At 49.5% G+C, this 23,955-nt stretch overlaps 1 long non-coding RNA gene across 1 annotated transcript; it reads left to right on the forward strand.

Moving 5' to 3' along the window:
* Positions 1-3,325: 3,325 nt before the first annotated feature.
* Positions 3,326-23,121, forward strand: LOC309854534. Its single transcript, XR_014306286.1, has 4 exons — positions 3,326-3,422; positions 4,429-4,620; positions 19,019-19,154; positions 22,049-23,121. It is a non-coding gene; the product is annotated as an uncharacterized lncRNA (long non-coding RNA).
* The last annotated feature ends 834 nt before the right edge of the window (positions 23,122-23,955 follow it).

A 23,955-nucleotide genomic window follows, 5' to 3' on the forward strand; every position in this document is an offset into this window, starting at 1 on the left:
GGAAAGGGTTAAGTGCTGGGTCTCACCCCTCCCCCCCAACCTCTCCCCATCAGAGCAGATCAGCTTTTATCAGATTTATGCAAGGGATTCATTCCTGAAGCTATGCATTATTCAAGACTAAATTTCCCAGTGGGATCAATGTAAAGCAAGATCTGCATTATTTCAAAATCCGAGCATACGGCGAGTCTTTATTAATATTTTTAAATCGCCTGATTTCCAAGTCACATGATGCAAATTTGCATGAAATGTGACACACTGTTTCAGCGTTCTGGACACGAGTTGGCGGGCAGAAAGTTTTCTGAGGGTTGAAAAGTTCATACCCCGCTACCCACCTTCCAGATTTGTGGCAGGGGTCCGTCGTCGGAGGTGAACTTCTGCTGTCATCATTTGGTATTAAAAGCGGTTATAATACCAATGTTGGGAGATGATTTACTTTTACAAAAATCACAGTTGATTCAAACTGATTGGAAGAGAGCCGTGTGAATTATTGAAAAATCAACTGCTGTCTCTTTTCTCACCACTTTAGGTTCATCGGAAGGGAGTAAGAGAGCTCTTTATCCCATGTTCTCCCTGGGACCTTGCTCTAAGCTTGGGAGTGTAGGGAGCTGCCTGAAAATGCAGACTCCCGGGTTCTCCCCCGCCCATTCTGGGGTGGCCCCAGGACTCTGCATTTTTAACAGGCACTTCCGGAGACTCGGATATGGTCGTAAGAACGCTGGAAGTTTAAGGAGAGGAACTGAGCTGGCCCATCTTGGGGAGTGGTATGCAGAGGTGAAAGGGGTTGCCACTGAGGGGGAAGGGGACATTTTGGCCTTGGGGAATAGGTGGGCAGATGTCGAAGGTTCTGGAGGTGGTGGCGGCGGTGTGGCTAATTATTTTGGTCCGAACCCTGGCAGGTTTATAAGATCCACAGAGAGGAGACGTGTCTAGGAACAGAGTGCCGTCAAACTTACAATCTACATTGCTAATGGACTATGACTTGATTTAGAAATATAAAGAAATGGGACCTATCTTACATGTCAGAGTTACGGGATCACTCTTACCCGGAGCCCCAGTAAGAATGTCAAAGTCCCTTGCTTGGGGCGCCTGGGTGGCTCAGCAGGTTAAGCCTCTTCCTTCAGCTCAGGTCCTGATCTCAAGGTCCTGGGATCAAGCCCCGCATCGGGCTCTCTGCTCAGCGGGGAGCCTGCTTCCTCCTCTCTCTGCCTGCCTACTTGTGATCTCTCTCTCTGTGTCAAATAAATAAATAAAATCTTTAAAAAAAAGTCTCTTGCTTGCATTTTTCAGATGCTTGGTTTCTTAACTTAGTTTCTGGAACAGATGCGATGCTTTATTTACATAGTTCAGAAGTCAGAATGCTATAGAAAGAGATTTATAAAAAAACACCTCAATCCCTTTCTCTGCAGGATTGCGGTCTCTCTCTTCCCTTAGCTGACATTGAGTAACTTTATCTTTTTCCAACCATTCTTAATGCGAGTGCAAGCACTGTGTGTGTGTGTGTGTGTGTGTGTATTTGTATGCCCCTTACTTACTCAAAACATAGCCACCCGCCCATCCTGTATCATGCCTTGGCTTTTCCCCTTACCAGTATGTTCAGGAGCTCTTTCCATACCCTCACACAGAGAGCCATTTCATTATGATATATATGACTTCACACTTGTGCAGAGGGGTACCCTGGGATTCGCCGTTCCTGGCTCTGGAGAATGGATTCTTCAACTGTCAAAAATTCTGTGAGCCAGTGGACCGCATGTTGGTAGCTTGGAACTGGCCTGGTTGGAAGTATTTGCGAACAGCAGCAATGGGCGCGCTCCTTAAGCCCGGGCTTCCCCTCTTGGAGAGCTGCTTGTTAAACATTAATTGTACCGCGCCCGCTGAGTGGCTACCCCGGGGCTTCGCGGACCAGCCTGCTCTACCTGGAGCCTTGGGTGTTTTCAATATTCTGTTTTTCATAAATGGCGCTTTAGGGAATATCCATTATCTGCCTGGAGAGGGAAAGGGGACGTTTCCTGCTGTTATCAGCCATTGTGGCCTTGGGATGAAGTTCTTGAACCTAGGTGGGGTGAGGTTCGGAGCTGATGACTAAAGAAAGAATTCTTAAGACATCTTTGGTGCAAAATGGTGGTTTATTAAAGCACGGGGACAGGACCCGTGGGCAGGCAGAGCTGCTGCTGCGCGGGGCATGTGAGGAGTGGCTGGTTATATACACAGGAGTTGGGTAGGTGACGACAAAGGGGTGTCCAGAAGGGCTATTGGGGTAAAGAAGACTGTCAGGATATTGAAGGCCTGGTTTCTATCAAGCCAAGGCCACTTTCCCTCTAATGAGGCGCTAACATAAAGACAATTGGGAGTCTCCTGGTGGAATGTTACATTCCTGCTATCAAGCTTCCTTGTTAATGAGATTTAGGTCTTAAAAGAAATTCAAGTTTATTTACTTTTCCTTCTACCTCCGTCTCCTTCGGTTTTTTATGGAGGGGAGGGTGACGTTAGGGCTTGAGGAACTGAGTTATGTATCTTTGGAAATTGGGCTATTGATAAGGCAACTTCTTATTGTAAATCTCAAGGACATTTGTAAACCAAGAGAGACTCCTCCTGCCTTGCAGGACTGTGATCTCTGCAAGATAACCATTTGCTCTTCTTTTAGGGCAGTCAGGGGTGCCTGTGAAATGTCACACATATTACCAAGGGGAGTGGGTGGAGAGGGGGTGCAAGGCGCCAGCCCCTGCTCCGTTCTCAGCCAGCCTCCTGCTCCCTCATCTCTTGGAGCAGCTGTGTTGGCATATCCAGGGGCTTAGTTGCAATGCCCGTTCTCAGGCCCCACCCCAGAACTACAGAGGCAGGCAGGGTCTGTAGTTTAAGGTGCCGCTTGGGGTGCACCAGCACTGAAACCCTTGCGAAGTCGCCCCCCACCATCTTGCCTGGGCCGCGGCTGAAGGTGGGGCCCGGAGCACAGGGGCGCACCCCCCACTCCTTCTCCCATCACAAACGCGGGAAGCATTTTGTTGCTGTCTGTGCTCAGGATTTCTCCCTCGGGTGAAGAAAGACCCTTTTGGGGCACAGTCGTGAAACCTAAGCATTTGGCCCAGAACTTCTGTGGAACTGAGCTGGGGGACCCACCCAGGGCTTCCTGGTGGGGGCGGTGGGGGGCGGTCCTGAAAAAGCAGGAACCCCCAGGTTACCTCTGTGTGTGTGTGTGTGTGTGCGTGCGCGTGTGTGTGGCCCGAGAGTGGATGTGAGGAAGGAGGAAGGGGCACGTTGAGCGCCGCCTGCTGGCGAATGGAATGGGGCGCCCAGGCTTGGTGGGAACAAGGGAGAAAGGGAAATAATGGTGACATTGCAGGCGGGTTGCAGATCGGCAGCGAAGAGACCGTGTTCACGCATGCACACATGGATGCACACACGCACGCCCGGGTGCACACCCTACGGTGAGTGACCGATTTCTGAAGCTGAGGCTGCACCAGGTGGGTCCCCGGAACAGGAGCCTCCAGGTGGAGAAAGCAAAGCCAGGATCTAGGCTCTCGGGGACAGTGTACCCACCTCTACCTGGCCAGGAAGCAGGGGGTCCACCTGTCCGCAGGAGGAGTGGTTAACAGTCACTAGGAACTTGCATTTTCCAAGAGCTGCTCTTGCTTTGTCTGACTTAATCCTCCCTGTAACAGTTCTGTCTGATGTGTGGATTAAATGCTCGGTAAATGCTAGTTGAATGAATCAACCAGCCCTTGGAAGTGGATGTAATTACTGCCCGGTTAGCTCTGACTTGATTTCCTGCCACTCTACCCACTTATCGTGCTCCACGCTGCTCCCAGCCTCTCCAGGCACACCTGCCTCAGGACCTTTGCATGTCTGCGCCCGCTGCCTGAACGCTCTTCACCCAGCATCCACGTGGCTGCCTCCTACCCTCCTACCTCTCCCTCAGGCCTGTATTCTAATAGGCCCTTTCCCGTGGGACCTTTCCCAAACACCTTAAAATTACAGTACCCCCCCCTTCCCTCTCTAACTTTCCCCAAATTCCTACTCACATTCTCTATATACTGCTTCCTGAGTGTGTTTGTTGTCTGCCTTGCCACTAGGATATCTGCTCCTTCAGGCAGAGACTTCTGTCTGCTGGCTCACTGCTGTCCCGTGGGTTCCTGGGACAGGGCCCGGGGCAGCCTAGGTGCTCCGTAAATATTTATTCATCACATGCAAGAATTAATTAGCTCCCTTTTGTCAGAGGACGAGACTGAGGCTCTGAGGAATGAGCTGATCCCTGTCCAAGGTCATCTGGCAAATAAATGGCAGAGGCTGGATTCAAGTCCAGGCTGACTCTGGAGCCTGGGGTGTGGGTCCTGAACCCTGGCGGGGGCGGGGAAGTGTCCGACTGGTCCTTTTAGGGTAGTTGTCATCCGGGGAGGGACTAAGGGAGGAAAACAAATTCTTTTTCCCCCAAAGGCCCTGATTAAGAAGAGAAAAACAACCAGGAATTTAGGAATACAGGCAATGCTGAGCATCTAAAAGGACGGTTCGAACTTGGGCAAGCCTCGCCTCTTCACAAAGGACAGGATGGTCCTACACAAGTAATGGGAGGAAGAAGGACTTTGGAGCTCCCGGGGCAGCAGACTGAGGGAGGTCACTACGGGGAAGGTAAGGGCTGGTTAGTGAGGTTTGCTCTCGATTCGCTGGGCGGGTAAGAGTCTAGAGGTGCCTCTGGTGATTTCCTTCTGTCCTTTCTGATAGAGAGGGGAGGGGGGCACCTTAATAAATTTATGTTTAGCTCTTAGGTGAGTAGAGGGACAGCAAAGAGATTTTCTCCTCTCTCCTCGTCTTCCTCAATTGCCTTTACCTCCAAATAAGGATTAACTCCAAATAATCCTTATTTGGAGGTAAAGGCAATATCTGGCAGAAGCCAGAGTGGACTATTTTGAGGTGGCCTGAGCGGCCCCCAGGAGCCAGCTGCAGGTAATGGGGTGATGCTTTGGGATGGAGGCCTGGCTGGGACATCATTTTCATTGTGCTTGTGCCTCAAGGGATGAGGTGAACTCGTTCTCAGCCTGTGTGTGGGGCTGTCTGCGTGGACCCGTGCCCTGTTGGATGGCCCCGCCCTGTTGGAATCGGCCCGCCCTACCCAGGGTCCTGAGAGTGACCTCTCGGGGCTTAGTCCACACCAGGGACACTCGGTGGTTCATGGCTCCGTTAGATGACATAATCAGGGAGTGAATTAACTTCGGCTTTTTTGGCTGTATTTTAAAGGCATGTTTTAAATGGTTTTTTTTACCCCCCCCTTTGGAGGCTATGCACTCTTCAGAAATTAAATTTAGACTGTGATTTTATTACCCTTTTTATTTAATTTATCCTAACGGTTGCATTCAAGCTGGGAACCAGCTGTTGACTTTGAAAAAACATTGTTCAATTGGAAGGGAGCGTTTTAAAACTTAATGTAATGGCTCTAAGTAATCACCATAGCAATTACGCTCCATGGCGCGGCGCGTCACACGGGGCACAGGCGGGATTGGGAAGGATGCTCAGGTGAGCAGAGGGGAGGCTTAGGCAAGAGGCAGGCATGTGGACTTGGGGGGAAGGGGACGCGGGGGGTGGGGGACACGGAAACCTGCCAGCCACACAAGCCTGCATGGGGACTGGTGCTAGCATGGAAACCCGTTGGCCAGAGGCCCCCATTCAGCCCAGGCTCCAGACTCCTTTTGTCCCCCGCCAGCCACGGCACCCCTACCAAGAGGCTTTGCTCTGTCCCCTGCTCCTCGCTGGGAATAGGATAATACGACGGGTTCCGAGGTCGGACACCATTCAGGGGCTTGAGCTGGACGTGCCTTCATGTTAGTCCCTCTCTGCCTTTGGATTTATCCGTCTATTCACTTAAACGCGGTGGCACGTTGCAAGGAAAGTGGGCACAAAATATTCCCATCCCTTTATGTGGTTACTTTGTAACCACCAAGTACAAAGTGTATGTGGTGTATGTGGTCAGTCCACATGGTGTATGTGGTGTATGTGGTAAGTCCACACGGTGTATGTGGTGTGTGTGGTAAGGCCACATGGTAAGTCCATGTGGTCAAAATGGACTTACCATGTGACCAAAATGACTTACCACATACAGCCACTCAGGCTTCTCCCGGTAAGAAATGGAGCCTAGCTCTCTAAATCTTGGATCTGAGCTTGCTTAGGGGACGCCCACAGGGTTGGGTTGCTGATGTTAGTCCCCTTCTGTCTGGCGTTAGACCTTCTAGGGAAGAAGGCTGGCTGATAAGATACCCGGTGGAACGTGCTTGGGCTGGCCCGCCTGGGGGCCCAGAAGCAGCCGGCAAGCATGCTAGGGACCACCTTAGACCCTCCTGCTCCAGGGAGCCCATCTAGCTAGACCTCCCTAGTCATGTGCTGAACCAAGTGACCATTGGCTGGAACCACTACATTTTGGGACAGTTTGCTCTGCTATAAAAGTAAAACTGAATCCACCACCACTGGGCAAGTATTTAATGGCCCCTGACCCACGACAGGCATTGCACTTGGCCGTGGGGATGAAGAGCCCCCTTGATCATGGTTTCTGATTGGCTGGTCACCTTTTGCCTGGGGTAGGGAGACCATGCTATGCTTCTGTCCTGCCCTGTTCCGCAGATGGCATGGTCCCAGGGTCCCAGACTCAGCTCTAAACCCATCCCTAACATTACCCTGAGATGGGCAGTGGGGACTGTCCATAAAGCTTAGCGTTGATGGCATCGGGCTAATGGAGGGGGTGTGTTCAAACCCTCCTTCTCTGTTCCTCAACATTTGTCATCGTAAGCACTGGTGATAGACGAGACAGTCTACATTCCCGTCCCCTCTCCGTGACCTTCAGCCAATGGACTCAACCCCATTAAGCCCCAACTTTCCTATGTATAAAATAGGGGTGATACTAGCCCACTCACAGGATCACCGTCACATAATAGATTCTCACACAGTGAGAGGCTTGGTGCTGTCACTCCCTGAGTGTCCACCTTTGAAAGGGACTGACTTCATGCCCTCTATGGGTATCCACCACCTGGGGATGGTGTAGGGATGAGAAGTGCTGAATGTGTTTGGAGGACTCACCGCTGGGCCTCATGTGTGAAACATGCCCCAGACTCAGCAAGGGTCTGCTGTTATCAAGGGTCTGCTGGTTGTTATCAACCAATCAGGGTGGGTTACTGGGGAATGCTCCGGGCCAAGGCTAGCTTTTCATCCCCAGGACTGACCACTCGGGCTGCTTCCAGCGGACTGTCCCCCATCCTCCCCACACAGGTGCCTTTGCTTCTGTGTCCATGTGGCCAAAATGACTTACCACATACACCATTTAAGAACTTTTCTTCTTTTCTTCTCACTTTCCTTTTATGGAAAACACATGGTTGGGGGCGCCTGGGTGGCTCAGTTGTTAAGTGTCTGCCTTTGGCTCAGGTCCTGATCCTGGGGTCCTGGGATTGAGTCCTGCATCAGGCTCCCTGTTCGGTGGGAAGCTGGCTTCTCCCTCTGTCACTCCCCCTGCTTGTGTTTCCTCTCTTGCTGTATCTCTCTCTGTCAATAAAATAAAATAAAATAAAATAAAATAAAATAAAATAAAATAAAATAAAATGGATGGTTTCAGAATGGCAACTAGTTTCTTTTTATTTATTTTTTTAAAAAGATTTATTCATTTATTTGAGAAAGAGAGAGAAAGAAAGAGCATGAGTGGGGTAGGGGAGAGGGAGAGGGAGAGACAATCTCGGGCAGACGGCGAGCTGAGCGTGGAGCCCGAGTGGGGCTCCATCTCACGACCATGAGATCAGGGCATGAGCTGAAACCAAGAAGAGTCAGATGCTTAACCCAATGGACCACCACGCACCCCTCAGAATGGCAACTATTATTCGCCGATCGATTGGTGATGTCTGTCCGGAGTCAGGAAAGGAGAGCTTGCCCCACAGGGCTGGGTGGGAGGAAGTGTCATGATCCATTAGTGATGCCTGCATCACTTCCCTGCAGGGGGAAGAAGGGTGGAGTGTGTTTGGTGCTGCCCCAGATGCTGGTCCAGGGGCCTGCCTGGCAGCAGGGAAGCAAGAACTCAAGGATGTGCCACGGACAGAGGAAGCTCCACTCTGCTGGGGACAGGAAGAAATGCCCCAGGGACGCCTGGGTGGCTCAGTGGGTTAAAGCCTCTGCCTTCGGCTCCGGTCATGATCCCAGGGTCCTGGGATCGAGTCCCACATTGGGCTTTCTGCTCCACGGGGAGCCTGCTTCCTCCTCTCTCTGCCTGCCTCTCTGCCTACCTGTGGTCTCTGTCTGTTAAATAAATAAAATCTTAAAAAAAAAAAAAAAAAGAAAGAAATGCCCCAGAAGACACCCCCCCCCCCACTAGTCGCTGCTGGGAAGCGCAGTCCTATGGGTACCCGGGGATATTAACTTTCCAGTTACTTTTGCTGCAGCTGCTTTATCCCCAGGTCTCCTGAATGGAATCAAAGGCCACCCCGAGAGACAGTGGCGGACGATGGCCATAAAAGTTAATGTCCCGAGAAATAGCCTGGAGGCTGCAGCCTCCAGGAGAAATAGCAACTTTAATACAAAATAAAAACAAAGCCAGGCCAGGCCGTCCAGAGGCTCCAGCGGCTGAGGCCCAGGATGGGGTGGGGGTGGGGGGAACACTCGGACCAGAAGTTACAGCGAGGCCAGGACTGAGGATTTCGAGTCCTGACCCCAGCTCGGCTGTGCAAGTGTGTCCTCACACCAAGGACGTCTCCAACACCAGCTGGGCGTCCTGTGACTCAACCGTCCACCCAGAGAGGGCGTCAGACCGGGCTAGGGCTCCAGCCCACCAGACGGCCCCTACTCCAAACACCCGTTTGTCCAGTTTGGCACCTGGGCTTCTGATGGGCTACCAATTGGACGTTCCCACCAAGCCACGCTCGGGGCTGGTTAGTTTGCTGGAGCCGCTCTCAGAGCTCAGAGGAAACGCGTTACTTACCAGATCACCAGTGTATAAGCAAAGAGTGGAAGGCTTGAAACGCCAGGCAGAAGAGATGCTTAGAGCAAGGTATGGGACGGGGCACAGAGCTTGCAGGCCTTATCTGGGCATCCGTCTCCCCGCGTCTCCACAGGGTCCCCAACCCAGGAGCTCTCCTCTGGGTTTTGATGGCGGTTTCATCACATAAGCATGACTGATTAAATTGCGGCTGTTGGTGATTAATTCCATCTCCAGCCCCTTTTCTTCTCTTTGGGGCTCAAGGCGGGGGTTGGGGGGGGGAGAGGACTGAAAGTCCCTCAGTCACATGGTTGGTTTCCCTGGCAACCAGCCCCCATCCTCAGGTGCTTTCCCAAAGTCCCCTCATTAACAGGGAGTCAGGTGTGTTGGAAGGGGGTTTGCTCTGCATCTCAAGACACCTTGATCGCTCCTGTTTCTTGGGGCGGGAAACAGGGACAAAGACCAGACTTATTTCTTACTATAAATCACAATATCCCAGGACGCCTGTTCAGATCATTTTTGGGGGGTACAAGGACCTGGCCTTCGAAATACATGGAATAACACAGGCGTCTCGTGAGGCGGAGACAAGGCGAGAATGTGATGCACTTAGCAAGTTCTTAAAGGCCTGTCAGAAGGAGACCCGTTAAGTAAATTACGGTTACCCATAGCCGTTGAAAATTATGAGACAGATTTACAGACACTGTTATGGCATCTCCTCCCATAAATATTAAGTGTAAAAAGCAGGATGATGAACGCCTTCCTGGTGGTGTCTCCACTTGAAGGGGGGAGGGGAAGTTGGGGGGTGTCTACTAGCGTCTGCTTGTATTTGCATGACTCTCTCTAGAAGGGGAACCCCCTAAAGTGGTTACAGGGGTCCCCTGTGGGGACTGCCAATGGGGACGAGGTGACTGGGGGACAAATCACATTCCGACTCTACGCCCTCTGATACCAGTTCTATTTATTACCACCGTGATCGCTGCTGGGTACTCGTCTTGTTAATTGCAGGAAAATGTCCCCAGGCGATCTGGATGCCCAACAGGTTCTGGAACCACCAACACCATCCAGGGCACCAGCCCACTCCCATGCAACGTCAGTATCGAGTTTGTGAAGAGCCCTGGTCCCCTAAAGGTTATTTATGAGGCCGGGGGTCTGGGTTTCCCTAAGAGGACTCCAAAACCCTGTGGGCAGGAATGATGTGGAGAAATAGCAGAGATCCAATCTTTCCAAGAGATTGGGTGCTTGTCAGAAGGAAGAAAGGAGCCTGGGATTGTTCTAGGCTGGTTCTGCATGGAGTGATGTCAGGGAGACACAAAAGAGAACGGAGTTCCCCCGCTATTGTGCCGCTGTGTTTCTAATTCTGTTAGTTATCAGGCCTTCTCGTGCGGGTTACTAATGGGTCCCTTGGGACTTAATCTTCCAGACCTTGCAGCTGCTTGGATGCTGTCCCAGTGAGGTTCCCTGGTGGCTGGTGGCTATTTCCTGGTATTTGGGTGCTCTGATCTGCAGGCCTGCTGGGGTGGGCCTGGGACCTGAGTTGGACTTGCTGGAGTTCCCAGGGCTTAGGGACACTTATAACTCTGGTCTCTTTTCTGGGCCAGGCTCTCCTCTCCCTGATTCCTTGGTCCCAATCTCAGGCATGGTCTATCCGTCTCTTCCTCCAGATCCGACCTGAGTAGGATATATCCGAGTCTTTTTTTTTCCCCCCAGAAAAACCCTTTCCCCTTCTTCAAAGGGTTCCATCTGAGAACTTCCAAATTGCTTCATTCAAAACTGTTAGAGTCATCTTGGAGAAATGGGGAAGAGAATTATGGGTGGGCAAGCAGGCCCCAGGACAGTGGGCTGCGCTCAGTGATGAAGGAAGTATTCTTGGGGAGAGTGAAACTCTCTGAGCCTTGTCTAGTTATATTGGTAGTTGTCTGTGGTCTGGGGCATCGTGGCCTGTGTGGGGGATTTGCCTGGCATGTCAAAGGCATCTGGTGGTGTTGGCCTCAAGGCACAGCTGACTCCATTTCCTCAACTTGGAAAACCTGAGTAGTGGTGTCACTTACAGAGCTGTGTGTAAAAATGGACAACACTGCACCTGGCTGAGTGCAGATAAGTGTTAGCTGAGTTTGGACTTGGGTCCTACTAGGAGAGGGCACGTCTCTGGAGGGACTGGGACTTCCATCCAGACATGCACAGTTCTTTCCTTCTCCTGGCAACCCGACAGGAGCAGGTGTCTATGCTGAGGTGGGCACCATGGGGTTGGCAGAAACAAAGACTGGACTCGCGGTTGTAGGTTGTAGGGAGAAGAGTTCTTGGTCTGCACCAGGGTGGGCATTGGAGACCTAGATGCATTCTTGGGTAACTGAAACCTTCCAGGCATCATGGCACCAATGCCTAGAGAGTCAGCCAGTTGGATCTCTGGAGGCTTGCGAGACAGAGACAGTGGTCTAACCCTTTGGATCTGGAGGTCACTACAGCACAACTCAGTCTGCTCCCTTCCACCTTCACTTGTCCCTTTGTTCTGGCTGCCGATCTGGGCCAGCTTCCTTTGCGTGTGTGATCCAGAGTCTCACTGACCTCATGAAAACCCTGTAAGAATTTAGGGTGGCATGTGGAAAGCCCTGGAAAGGAATCTATGTAGCCTTGAGTTAGTTTTGGCCCTTTCCTGGACAGAGCAGTCAGAGTGAACTAAAATAAAGCTGATTTCCTCCCTTCTGGTTCCTTCAAGCTCCTTCATCTTTGGGTCCCTTCAGGATTCATAGATGTGAAGAAATTCCTAAATGGGGACACCAGCATCCAAACTTATCCCCTGAATTGTGTAGACCCAAGCTGGAAGGATGAACGCAGAAGAGATCAGGGAAGAACCACCTTTGAGATGGGCTCTGTGGTTTTTCCCAAAGTTTCTGGAGCAGATGTGTTGAGTGACTTCCCCCCAACTGTCCCCCCCAGCAGCCACCAGGAGAGTGAAGCTTCAGTGCCGCCCAGCAGGCACCACCTCATTTACATGCTGCAGAAACAATTTTTGTGAATTTAATTAATCACAGTTTATATGCTAATAACCCTCAAAATATTTTTATGGGTAAATAATGGTTATTCCCCACTGTGGGGGGAATCCGTTGATTCTAGTGTTCATTTATATTTTATTTCTCATTGTGTGATTAGAGAGTGAGGCTGATGTCTACCATCATGAGAGGAGGAGAGAGGAGTGATTTTCATTTCACAGATGAGGCCTGGAGAAAGTCGGCTCTTTCTGGTCGATGATTGATGTCAAGTTGGGTCAGCTGGAGAGCCCAATCCCCAACTTTTACTTCTGGGTCTCCTGGTATGACATCATGATTGTAATTCTACTATACTCATCATTATCATCACTATTACTTCCACCACTACCATTATCACTGCTTAAAACCAGTTTTATCATCACCCTCACCATCCTGCCACCATTATCCCTACCACCATCACCACAGTCATCACCATCATCACCACTACCATCACCGCCATTATCACAATCACCACCACCATCATCGCCATCACCAACACCACCAACACCATTACCACTGCCACCAACAACACCACTACCACCACCCTCACAACCACCACCACCACCACCACCAACCACCAGCATCACAACCATCACCATCATTACCACCATGACCATCACCAATGCCACCACCATCATCACCACCACTAACACTGTCACCAGCATCACCGTCAACACCATCATCACCACCATGACCACCACCACCACCATCACTACCATGATAACCATCATTGCCACCATTATCACTACCATCATCACCACTGCCAACAGCTTCACTAGCATCACCATCAGCACCACCATCACCACCACCAACCACCACCATCACCATCATCACCATCACCACCACCACCACCACGACCTCCACCATTACTGTCACTATCACTTCACCATCACCACTTCCATCATCTCCATCATCCCTGTTATCATCACCACCACCACTCTCGCCACCATAGTCTTCAACGCCACTGTTGCTATCACCATCATTACTGCCACAACTTAGCATCCCAACCTTAAGTACCATCCTCTGCTTTAGAGATGCTTCTTCATCCCATCCAGAAACCCCAACCTTTTTGGGCCTTCCCTGTCCCACTTCCCCTTTCCCAACATCTCGCCCTTTCACATCGAATCCAGCGCTGAATACCATTGATTCTACCTCCTGCACATCTCTTCATTATGTTTTCATCTTTACATATATATATATATATATATATATATATATATATATGAATAAACAGATATTCTCTATATATATGTTCTCATAATTTCTCAGTTGATCTCCTGCAAAACTGGTCCATTTCTAGCCAATGTGGTGCTGGAATGTCTTCCTAATATGAAAATCTGACTTCTGTTGATTAAAACTTTTTCTTATGGCCTCTTCCTCATCATTGGTACTCAGCTTGAGTGTTATATAAACTATTTCTGTAGAGAGTAGTCAAGATACCTCATATTGGCTTAAACATTTTTTATTGTAATGTTACTCAGCTATTTACAAACAAAACCAGGTACCACTTATTCTTCATGCAAATTTAATACACCATTCATTGTAAGATACAGGATTCTTTCAGAGGGAAAAAGTGCTGTCGGTTGTACTTTTTTTTTTTTAAGAATTTATTTATTTATTTGACAGACAGAAATCACAAGTAGGCAGAGGCAGGCAGAGAGAGAGGGAAGCAGGCTCCCTGCTGAGCAGAGAGCCTGATACGGGACTCGATCCCAGGACCCTGAGATCATGACCTGAGCCAAAGGCAGAGGCTTAACCCACTGAGCCACCCAGGCACCCCTGTCAGTTGTACTTGTAAGAGGCCATATATTTTAAGATGGATCCTGATTTCAGAGTCAAAATGTGACAAAAATTATGTTTTAGACTCAATGACAAAAGAAGTTCCTAAACAGTGATCAGATACACACAAATTAGGAACTATGTACAAATAAAAGTGATAAAATTCAAATTAGTATTATTTACCCGACATGATTGATGATGTAGTCTTGGTGAAGCTAATTTGCCACTTACTAAAAGTGAATTGCTGTTCTAGCCCAGGTTTTCTTGAGTTCTACTGCTTCTCTTATTTTGGGGGGTGGGAGAAGTAATCCTCCTACCTTTTTTTCCCTAAGAACCTTCATTGCCAAAGCAGGCCACTGATTGGCCTTTATCTGGCACAAACACATCATTTGTGTATCGGTTCTACATCTTCTCGTTCTACGCTGATCATGTCAGGGGCATGATCCAGAATGTGCTGGTGTCGGGTGAACACACCGTAGTGTTAAAAATCCTTGCTGAGGGGTGCCTGGGTGGCTCAGTGGGTTAAAGCCTCTGCCTTCAGCTCAGGCATGATCTCAGGGTCCTGGGATCAAGCCCCGCATTGGGCTCTCTGCTCATCAGGGAGCCTGCTTCCTCCTCTCTCTGCCTGCTTCTCTGCCTACTTGTGATCTCTCTCCCTATCAAATAAATAAATAAAATATTAAAAAAAAAAAAAACCCTTGCTGAGGGGTGCCTGGGTGGCTCAGTCAGTTAAGCGGCTGCCTTCAGCTCAGGTCATGATCCCAGAGTCCTGGGATCGAGTCCTGCATCGGGCTTCCGGCTCCACGGAGAGCCTGCTTCTCCCTCTCCCTCTGCCTGCTGCTTTGCCTACTTGTGCTCTCTATCTCTCTGTCAAATAAATCAATAAAATCCTGAAAAAAAAAAAATCCTTGCTGAGCGCTCATAAATCCCTAAGTATAAATCGGCAAATTCTCGGGGATTCTTTAATGACACTTTTAGACACTGGTTGTCAAGATAAAGTCTCCATCTCTAGTGTGACCAAGCCCTGTCTCATTTCCGGCTCTGTCCTGTGCTCTGCTGCGGCCACAACCCGCTCCTTGCTGGTCCTGGACACCATGCCCTCCTCCGTTTCCAGGTCTTGGTGTTTGCAGTTCCCTTTATCTGGACGGCTTTCCCCACCTTGTCTGTATGGAAAGTTCTTCTGCACTCTTGATGCCCCATCTGCGGCTCAGTGAAGGCTTCTCTGACATCTCAGTGGGGGAATCTGGGTTTTCCGGGTCGGAACATTGGCCTCATTTTACAATCCCTTGAGAATGCGGACTTTGTCTGTCTGTGTGATGCTGGGTACAGATTAGAGACGAAAGAGATGGAGTGAAGAACTTCCGTTTTTCCTTTATTACAAAAGTTATGCGTGTTTGCGCCCGAACTCCAGCCTCTTCCCTTGTCCTCTTATCCTCTGTTACCTTTGCCAAGGCCCGTCCACCCTCTTCCTCCCTCCCTGTCCTTTCTGACCTGTCCCTACACACCCTCCTTGTCCTTCCAGATTCTCTCTGAGTCCCCTCGGGCTCTGTCTGTCCCTCTGTCTCTTGCTCTATTACAGAATCCCTGCAAGGTTATATTAGCTCAGACATCCCTGTCTTGGCTGGAGCCGGCTAGCAGAGCTGGGGGTCCCCGAGGGCCGTGGGGTGCGCATAGGCATAGACCGTCTCTCTGGGGAAGAGAAGGGCACCCCAGGGATGCCTCAGAGAGCGGAGGTGAGGATAGCCCTCTGGGGAGCAGGGGTGCCCCTTCCTAGAGACTTTCTAGGTTCCTTCTTACAGATGCTGAATCCCTTCCGAGACTCAAAAGGGTCAAAGAATGCGGAGAGAGCTACCTCGCCCCTTTGAGCCTCCGCTGTCCATTACTGAGAGGGGGTGATGGTAACACAGGGGTCTGGCAGGGCTGCGGGGAGACATGGGAAGAGCACATGTGTGATGCCGCTGGGCACCGTGGCCGACATAGGATGTGCTCAACTAACACAAGCTTCCTATCTCCGTTTGTCCACTGCCTTTGGAAATAAAAAGGCTTTTTGTGTATGAAAGTGTTGGAGGAGAAAGTAAGAAATCTGGGTTCTAGCCCCCTTTCCACCATGGCAGACTTTGGGCATAGGACCTCACGTCTCTGACATGTCATTCTCTCATCTGTGATGGGAGGAGGAGGAACAATAAAGCCAAGGGGCTTCTCAAAGTTTTGGGAAGACGCACTGCAACGAGCTAGCATTTGAGAAGAGATGATCTTGGCGCATGGCCGGCGACAACTAGCGCGTTCCAGGCGGGCCAAGTCCGATCTGCTCTCCCCTTTATTTCTAGGCCATCGGCAAGAACTTTTCCACCAACATGGGGGGCATCGTTAAAGCAGAGGGCTTTTATTTTCCTGACCAGTTGCTTGGGCACTCACCCGCCTTTTTTGTTTGTAACCTTTTTCTCAAGGTTTTTGCTCCCCGCCCTGACCCTGGATGATCTCGGAACCCCAGAGGATTTCTTGGTTCCAACGGGAACCTGTCCGCCTCCAAGGCAGGCACAGCAAGGACAGGAGTCTGGTTGGTCCCTTGTCGCAGCTGCTTCCTTCCTGGTCCTGAAGCGGTCGCCGGGCAGGCTAGGTTTTGCATGGTCTCGTGGATGCTCCGTCCTGTACAGGATGCCCACTGGGAGAGGAGGATGCAATTTCTTTAGCGCTACATGTGGCCGAGAGTTACACGAACTGGACCCCAGTGTTACATGTCGATGGCCCGTTCATAGACACAGTCACGTTTTGGGTGGTGTAAGCTGGACCTGTGAGCACTTTATTTTTTAATTTTTTAAAAAAGATTTTATTTATTTATTTGGCAGGCAGAAATCACAAGCACGCAGAGAGGCAGGCAAGGGGTGGGGAGCAGACTCCCTGCCGAGCAGAGAGCCCAATGCGGGGCTCGATCCCAGGACCCTGAGATCATGCCTGAGCTGAAGGCAGAGGCTTTAACCCACTGCGCCACCCAGGGGCCCCTATTTTTTAATTTTTTAAAGATATATTTCTTTTAGAGAGAGAGTGTGCGGTGGGGAGGGACAGATAGAGGGGGAGAGAGAATCTCAAGCAGGCTCTGCGCTGTGTGGAATCCAAAATGGAACTTGACCTCAGGACCCTGAGATCGTGACCTGAGTTCAACAGATTGCACCAGCCAGGAACTCCAATGAGCACTTTAAATATTATTGCTGCCTCCTGCTTCCCCTTTGACATAATTACCAGATAGCTATTTGGACCTAATTATTATTATTATTTTTAAAGATTTTATTTTTATTTATTTGACAGACAAAGATCACAAGTAGGCAGAGAGGCAGGCAGAGAGAGGGGGGGTGGGAATCAGGTTCCCCGCTGAGCAGAGAGCCCGATTCAGGACCTTGAGATCATGACCTGAGCCGAAGACAGAGGTTTAACCCACTGAGCCACCCAGGTGCCCCTCGTACCTGCCCTTCTATTGAAGGCCCCCCTTAGTGATTGCAAAATGTCATCTCTTCCTAGCCATAGTGTGCTATAACTGGCAGCAGAGGACTTCTTTCTCTAAGTAAAGTTGAGGGAGGAATCCACATGTTTGATATTCTCCATTAGAGTCCTACGACACTCCTACCAATGGAGGACAGAGTACACTGCATTGCTCACAAGGTAAAAAGTGTGATCTAGACCTAAGATAGAAGCAGTACCTGTACTGGAAAAAAGACAGAAATTGTATCTGTGGTGGAAATCAATGGCATTTACCTGATTGCCCCTTTAACCCTCAAAGAACCTCAATTTTCTTTTTGGGAACCACTCCTGCCCCCTGGTCTTCATCTGTGTGGTTTGGGCCAGGCTGAGCCTACTTCTGTCCTCAAGGGGTAGGAATCTAACCCCGTTCTAGCCAGAGGACTGAAACTCCTTGGTTGGAGTGACCACACATGACCCAGATAGGGCCAGTGAGAGCCCCACCTGAGATTTTGGCTAGAACAATGGGATGAGAAGCACCCTTTTTCTGTTGGGAATGGTAAGCAGGCAAGACAGAAGCTTGAAGTAGCCAGGATTCTCTCTTAACCAGCAAGAGGACAAAGCCAGATTGAGAAAGAAGTCAACTCTGCAGCGAGCCAAGCCAAGACATAGAGAGATGCTTAAAGATTTTTTTGAGCACCTTGATCCAACTATGCCTGAAGCCAGAACTACTAATGGTCTTTCATGAGCCAGAACATACCTATTTTCTCTTTAAGTCAGTTTGAGTTGACTGGTGATTTTGGTCATTTAGTGTAAGAGTGTTACATTAGACTGGAGACATTACCCTAAAAGACAGGGAAACAGGCAGATAGATGATCTCTGATAATTAAGAACTTCTTCCCACCTCTTTACAGGGGAGAGCCACCCCACCCCTCCCTGCTGCTTGTGGCTAATACAGCCAGGCAGGCTGCAAATATTACAAAACGTCTGGGGAAAACGGCATTGTTCCCAATTTATGTTTTTGCTTCCTTTCCTGTCTCCTGCATTTTCACTTTTATTTAAGGCTGTGTTCAATGTTGTAATTACTTTTTTAATCGGTAACGTCTGAGTCTGGGGCGTGTGGCTCCCCGCCGTCGGGAGGCCCAGCCCCGTAAACAAACACTGGCACTTTAGCTGGAGGCTCCCGCTGAAATATTGCCCTAAATAAATAAAAGGCAAATTAGATATTGGAAAATAACTTTAAATTACATTTGAATTCTTGGGGAATTACATATTACATCTGCATTCAGGACAAATGGGTTTACCGTGAATAATCCGTCTGGAGTGAGCGCCTGGGAGAGGAGAGAAGTACTGGGCACTGGGAGAAGGGAGGACCACAGCGGGGCTTTCCAAGGATAGCGAGTGAGGCATCAAACAGAGGGGGCTTCTTGAGGGGGGACGGCTGGTGTAAATCCTCAGAAACCTTGGCTATGCCTGTGGGATCTGCCAGAGAAACGGGGAGTCCCTGGAAGGAAAGCCACTAGGCTAATTGAACTGGGTGATTCTCCTGGGCGTGGAAGGGGGATGCTGACATTATTATGTCCTTGCTGTGTACTGGGTGCCCCACAAACAGGCAGCTAGCTAGAGTGGTTGCCAACTCCGGTGACAGGGATCTGGGTACCCATGCCAGTGTTCTCGCTGTGCTGACCAGTAGGGAGATACTCGGCATCAGGGGACTTCCGTCTCCTGACTTGGTCACTGAAGAACTTCAGGGCTGCGAGGGCTCTACGTCTTAATAGCAAGGGCTTGGCATCCGTCTGATTTGGGTTCCAATCCCAGTTCTGCCCCTTCCCACCAGGTGCCTTTGGCCAAGCCGCTTCCCTCGCCAGGCCTCGGTTTCTCCGTCTGTGGAATGGGGATCGTGCCCATAGGAGCTGGTCTCCAGGAGCTGCCAAAGGATGTTGCTTGCTTCGCGTAATTGCGTTCACCGAATGGTAATGAATATAATTCAGTCTTGTTATCTGTACGACGGTCTTGTGTAACAGGATGTTAAAATCGAGATTCCAATTAGGCACCGAGATAAAATAGATGTGCCGTTGCGAAGTGAGGTGTCAATTCACTAGAGGCCGACGCTTGGAAAGGTGTAGCCCAACTCCCAACCCCCTGTGCCTGCTCCAGAAAGGGGAGGGACTTGAGCCCGGTGAGTTCAGGGATCGGTAAGGAGAGCCTGGCTGGATTCAGCCCCTTGCGCCCCCCACCCCCGTAGAGGACACCCTTGGTGGGGAGCCTTCCCTGTCACCTGCAAACAGCCATCCTGTTTGACCTCCACGCACAACGCTGCCGGCCCCTTGGTGGCGTCCTGACCCATGTTTGTTCGTGGAATGTGTTGCTGGGCTCTGCTGGCCTCTGTGTTCATCATTCTCCGTCCTCAGCCTGCCCCTTTCCTAGCTCGGGGGCTCTCGGCCAGCTGTCCCGCCCTCCAGAATCATGGAAGCAGACTCTTCTAGAACAGCTAAGGAACGGGGAGCCCGAGACGCTTGATCTTGGGATTGTGAGTTCGAGCCCCACGTGGGGTGGAGAGATTACTTAAAAATAAAATCTCAAAAAAAAAAAAGTAAAAGCAGTTTCATTACCCCAAGAAGATGTCATCACCCCTTAGCGGTCACTCCCCAATCCTCCCCATCTTCCCCTGTCCACCCCCCACCCCCACTCCTAGCCATAGGTCACAAGTAATCTACCTTTGATCTCTGTAGATTTGGCCATTCTAGAAATTTCACATGAATGGGACCATCAATACGGGGTCCTTTGAACCTGGGTTCTTTCACTGAACATCTTGTTGTCAAGGGTTATCCAGTCGTAGGCTGACTCAGCAGCTCGTTTTTGTTGTTGTTGCTGCTGAGTCGTATTTTATTATACGGATATACCATGTTTTATTTATTCCTTCACCAACTGATGGAAATTCGGGCTGTTTCCATTCTTTGGTTATCGTGAATTCTGCTGTTGTAAAGATTCCTGTACAGGAATTTTTATAAAGATTATTTATTTATTTGAGAGCGAGAGAGAGAGACAGAGAGAGCACAAGCAGGGGGAGCAGCAGAGAGAGAGAAACCAACTCTCCACTGAGCAGGGAGTCCAACGTGGGGCTTGATCCCAGGACCCGGGGATCATGACCTGAGCCAAAGGCAGACACTTGACCTACTGAGCCACCCAGGTGCCCCTCTATGTTTAGCATTTTGAAGACTGTTTCCGAAGTGGCCACACCATTCTACGTTCCCTCTGGGGGGTGGGAGTGTCCCTACCCCTTCACATTCTCACTACTGTCTATCTTGCGGATTTTAGCTTAGCGGGTGGGTGTGAGACAGCCTCTCCTGGTGGTGGTGTTCAGCATCGTCCCCAGGGATAATGTTGAGCCTCTTTTCACAGCCTTCTTGGCCCTTTGTCTATCTTAGTTTGCAGAAGGGTCTATTCAGATTCTTGGCCCATTTTAAAAATTGGGTTATTCGTGTTTTTATTATTGAGTTGTGAATGCTCTTTACATATTGTAGGTACAAACTAGCGATGGAATTGATAGCCTTTTCCTCCCATTCTGTGGGTGGTCCTTTCCCTTTTCTAATTAAAAATTTTATTTTTATTTATTTTTAAATTTTTTCTGTCATCTCTCCATGGGGCTCAAACTCACAACACCAAGATCAAGAGTCGCATGCTTTTCTGTCTGAGCCCACCAGGTGCCCCTTCCCTTTTTAGATGGTGCTCTTTGAGGTACAATGTTTTTAATTTTGATGAAGTCGGATTCATCCAGTTTTCTTTTGTTGCTTATGATTTTGGTGTCCCAACTCAGATCCAAATCCAAGACCACCACGATTTTCTCTTACGTTTCTTTGAAGCATTTAGGTCGTTTTAGCTCTTACAGTTAGGTCTTTGATCCATTCTGAATGATTTTTGCACGTGGTGCAAGGAGGCAGTTCAACGTTGTTCACGCTTTTGCATGTGGATTCTGGTTGCTCCAGGACCATTTGCTGGAAAGACTGTTCTTTGTCCATTGAATGGACCAGCACCCCAAATCCATTGGCCATAGACATAGGGGCTTATTTTTGGACTCTCAGTTTGGTTCCACGGATGTACAACGTCAATACCACAATGTCTCCATCACCGTGGTTTTGTAGTACGTTTCGAAAGAGGGAGGCTGATTCCTCCAACTTCGCCGTCTTTTTCGGGAATGTAAGACTGTATTCTGGGTTCCTTGAATTTCCATGTGAATTTTCAGATACACTGAGTCAGCTGGGTTATTGACAGGGATTGAGTTGAAACTAGATCCCTTTGGGAATTCTCGCTAAGGGCGGGGGGAGCTCTACTAAGTCTTCTGATCTATGAACACGGGATGTCTTCTTATTTCTTCCAGTCTTCCTTAATTTCCTTCAACAGTGTTTTGTAATTTTCAGAGTGTAGTAAGTTTTGCGCTTTTAGTTACATCGATGATTCCAGTGTGCAGCCAAGATTTCATGGTGATGTCAGGGGCGAACATGCCTCCAGCGCTTTTATACCAGGCCCTGTCTTATCTCAGTTATTCCTTAGAATAATCCGAACGACTGCAGAACCCCAGGGCTTTTTATAGGTGAGGAAGTTGAGGCTCACTTGACACACAGCCAGCAAGGGATAAAGCTAAGATCTCTGCTCCCGTCCACGACTCCAAGCCTGGCTTCTTACCCTCCTGCATGGAAGTTCCCCACCTTTCTAAGCACAAACATTTCAAAGCACCCCTAAGTCATTACACACACAGTTCCTTTTGCCTGAAACCCTCCCTTCCTCCTCCTACTCCATTTTAGCCTTTGGTAACTTCGCTCAGACTTTTGTACTTTTCAATTCTCAGTTCGGTGTCACCTCCTTTCAGTGGCTTTCCCTGAGTGTCTTCTTATCGCTCTGCGAGGGAATGAAGCTGTCTCTCTTGGACCGGGCTCTCTGTGCTGCTGGACCTGCCTCTGCCACAACACGTATCCTGTATGACAATCGACAGTGTGGCCGCTTCAAAACGCTCATCCCTCTGCTTGAAGGACGTCTGGCTTGTGGTGCAAATGATAATGTGTGGCTTTTAAGACTGAGTCAACCGTGGCCATGCAGCTTCTGCTGTGATCTCTAGAAGTATTGCTCTAGGAGCCCTAAGCCATCCTGAGGGACATCTAAGCACCCTGTGACTTCCCTGCTCTAGAGGCACATGTTAAAGGCTCTGGGTGACAGTCTCAGTTCAGCCTTTTCTTTAATGCTAGCAGCATGGGCACCAGAACTGGGAGTGAAGAAACCACTGAGGAAATGGATCCTTCAGTCCGCTTTCATTCAAGTCGCCCCAGAGGAAGCCTCAGATATCAGGGAGCGGAGACAAACCATTCTGACCCTGCTTTTTCTGTATTGCTGGCCCGTACACTCCACCACCCTCCTAGTTGTTGCTCGGCGCCTCTATGTTTCAGAGTGGTAAACCACGTTGCGGTAGATAACCATAGCAACTGGCTTGTGTGTCTGCCTTTTCCCACTAGATCGTGAACTCTTTGAGGTCAAGACTGCATCCAACGCCTCTTCCTATTACTTCTTCCCAGCACAGGGCTGACCCAGGATTGGTGCTTCTCAGGGTGTGTTGAGTAAACGAATAAAATCGTGTATGACCTGTCCCACTAACATGGCAGCCGTGTGCCATCTTGAACCACGGGGAGGGATACGCCCACACCCAGAGCTCCAGGATTTTCTTTTTAGGGATTTATCCTTTAGGTACCCGTTTGCACTCCCAAAGGAGTACACACAGCGAGGTTCACCTCAGTGCTCTTTGTAAGAGCCAAAGTATCCATGAAATCATTTATAAAAAGTGTTAACAGGAACGGGAATTGTGTGTCTGGGAATGGAGCTGAATTTTCACGAGCTATACGATAATACTTTCTGAATTTTGAAGGATGTATTCTATTACCTCTTCTAAAATAAATATTAATGTATGTGCTGCCCCGTTTGACTTGGAACAGAATTAATAATCTTCTTGAAATGGACTCCATTTTAAAAAATAAATACATTTCTTGGGAAAGGAGCACTTACTTTGGTATCCCACATGGAAAATTGGGGTCATTTGCCCTACAGAGGAGATAATCACCAGAAGAACAGCGTTAGGAACGGAGAGCATTTTGTAGGCTCAGTAACACGTTCTGTTTTCTCCTGCAGGCTCTGCATCTGAGGCCGGCCACTTATTTATTGCTCAAGGAGATGAGCAGTGTCAGAGAGCTGTGAAAGGCGTATCCCCCCAGGCTGAGACCAGATGGTTGGGATCATGGGACCAGTTCTGGCCGATGGCCCGCGCGTGGCCGCAATCGTTGTTGCTTTGGGGTTGTGACAGTTAAGTGTTGGTGGTCCTCTTCAATCTCTCTTCCGCTTGGAGGCTATGTGCTCCAGAAATCAGAGCTCCAGACTTTGCATGGAGAATCGGATGGTGTTGGGGTTTGCTGAGATCACAGTTGGCTGGCTTCCTCTGTGGCTCGGCGTAAGCTTTTCTGACTTGCAGAGTGCGTGGCCCACCCGTGGGGAAATACTGCCTACGAAGAACTCTTTATCTGTATCAGAAGAGCAGAATCACATCCCCTTCCCAGCTGGGCCCCCTGTTTTCTTCTTCCTTCTATTCACATCCTCCTGTTCCTCTTCCTCACTTCCCGGTACATCCCACTAACATCCCAGCTCTCACTCCTCACCATCACTCCGGGCTTTACTTACAGACTTGTACTCTATTAAGCTTCAAAGAAACCTCTGCATTATTTTAGTCAGGCCAGCCCC

Source organism: Mustela nivalis (assembly GCF_964662115.1).
Source record: "Mustela nivalis genome assembly, chromosome: 19".
Classification (NCBI taxonomy): domain Eukaryota; kingdom Metazoa; phylum Chordata; class Mammalia; order Carnivora; family Mustelidae; genus Mustela; species Mustela nivalis.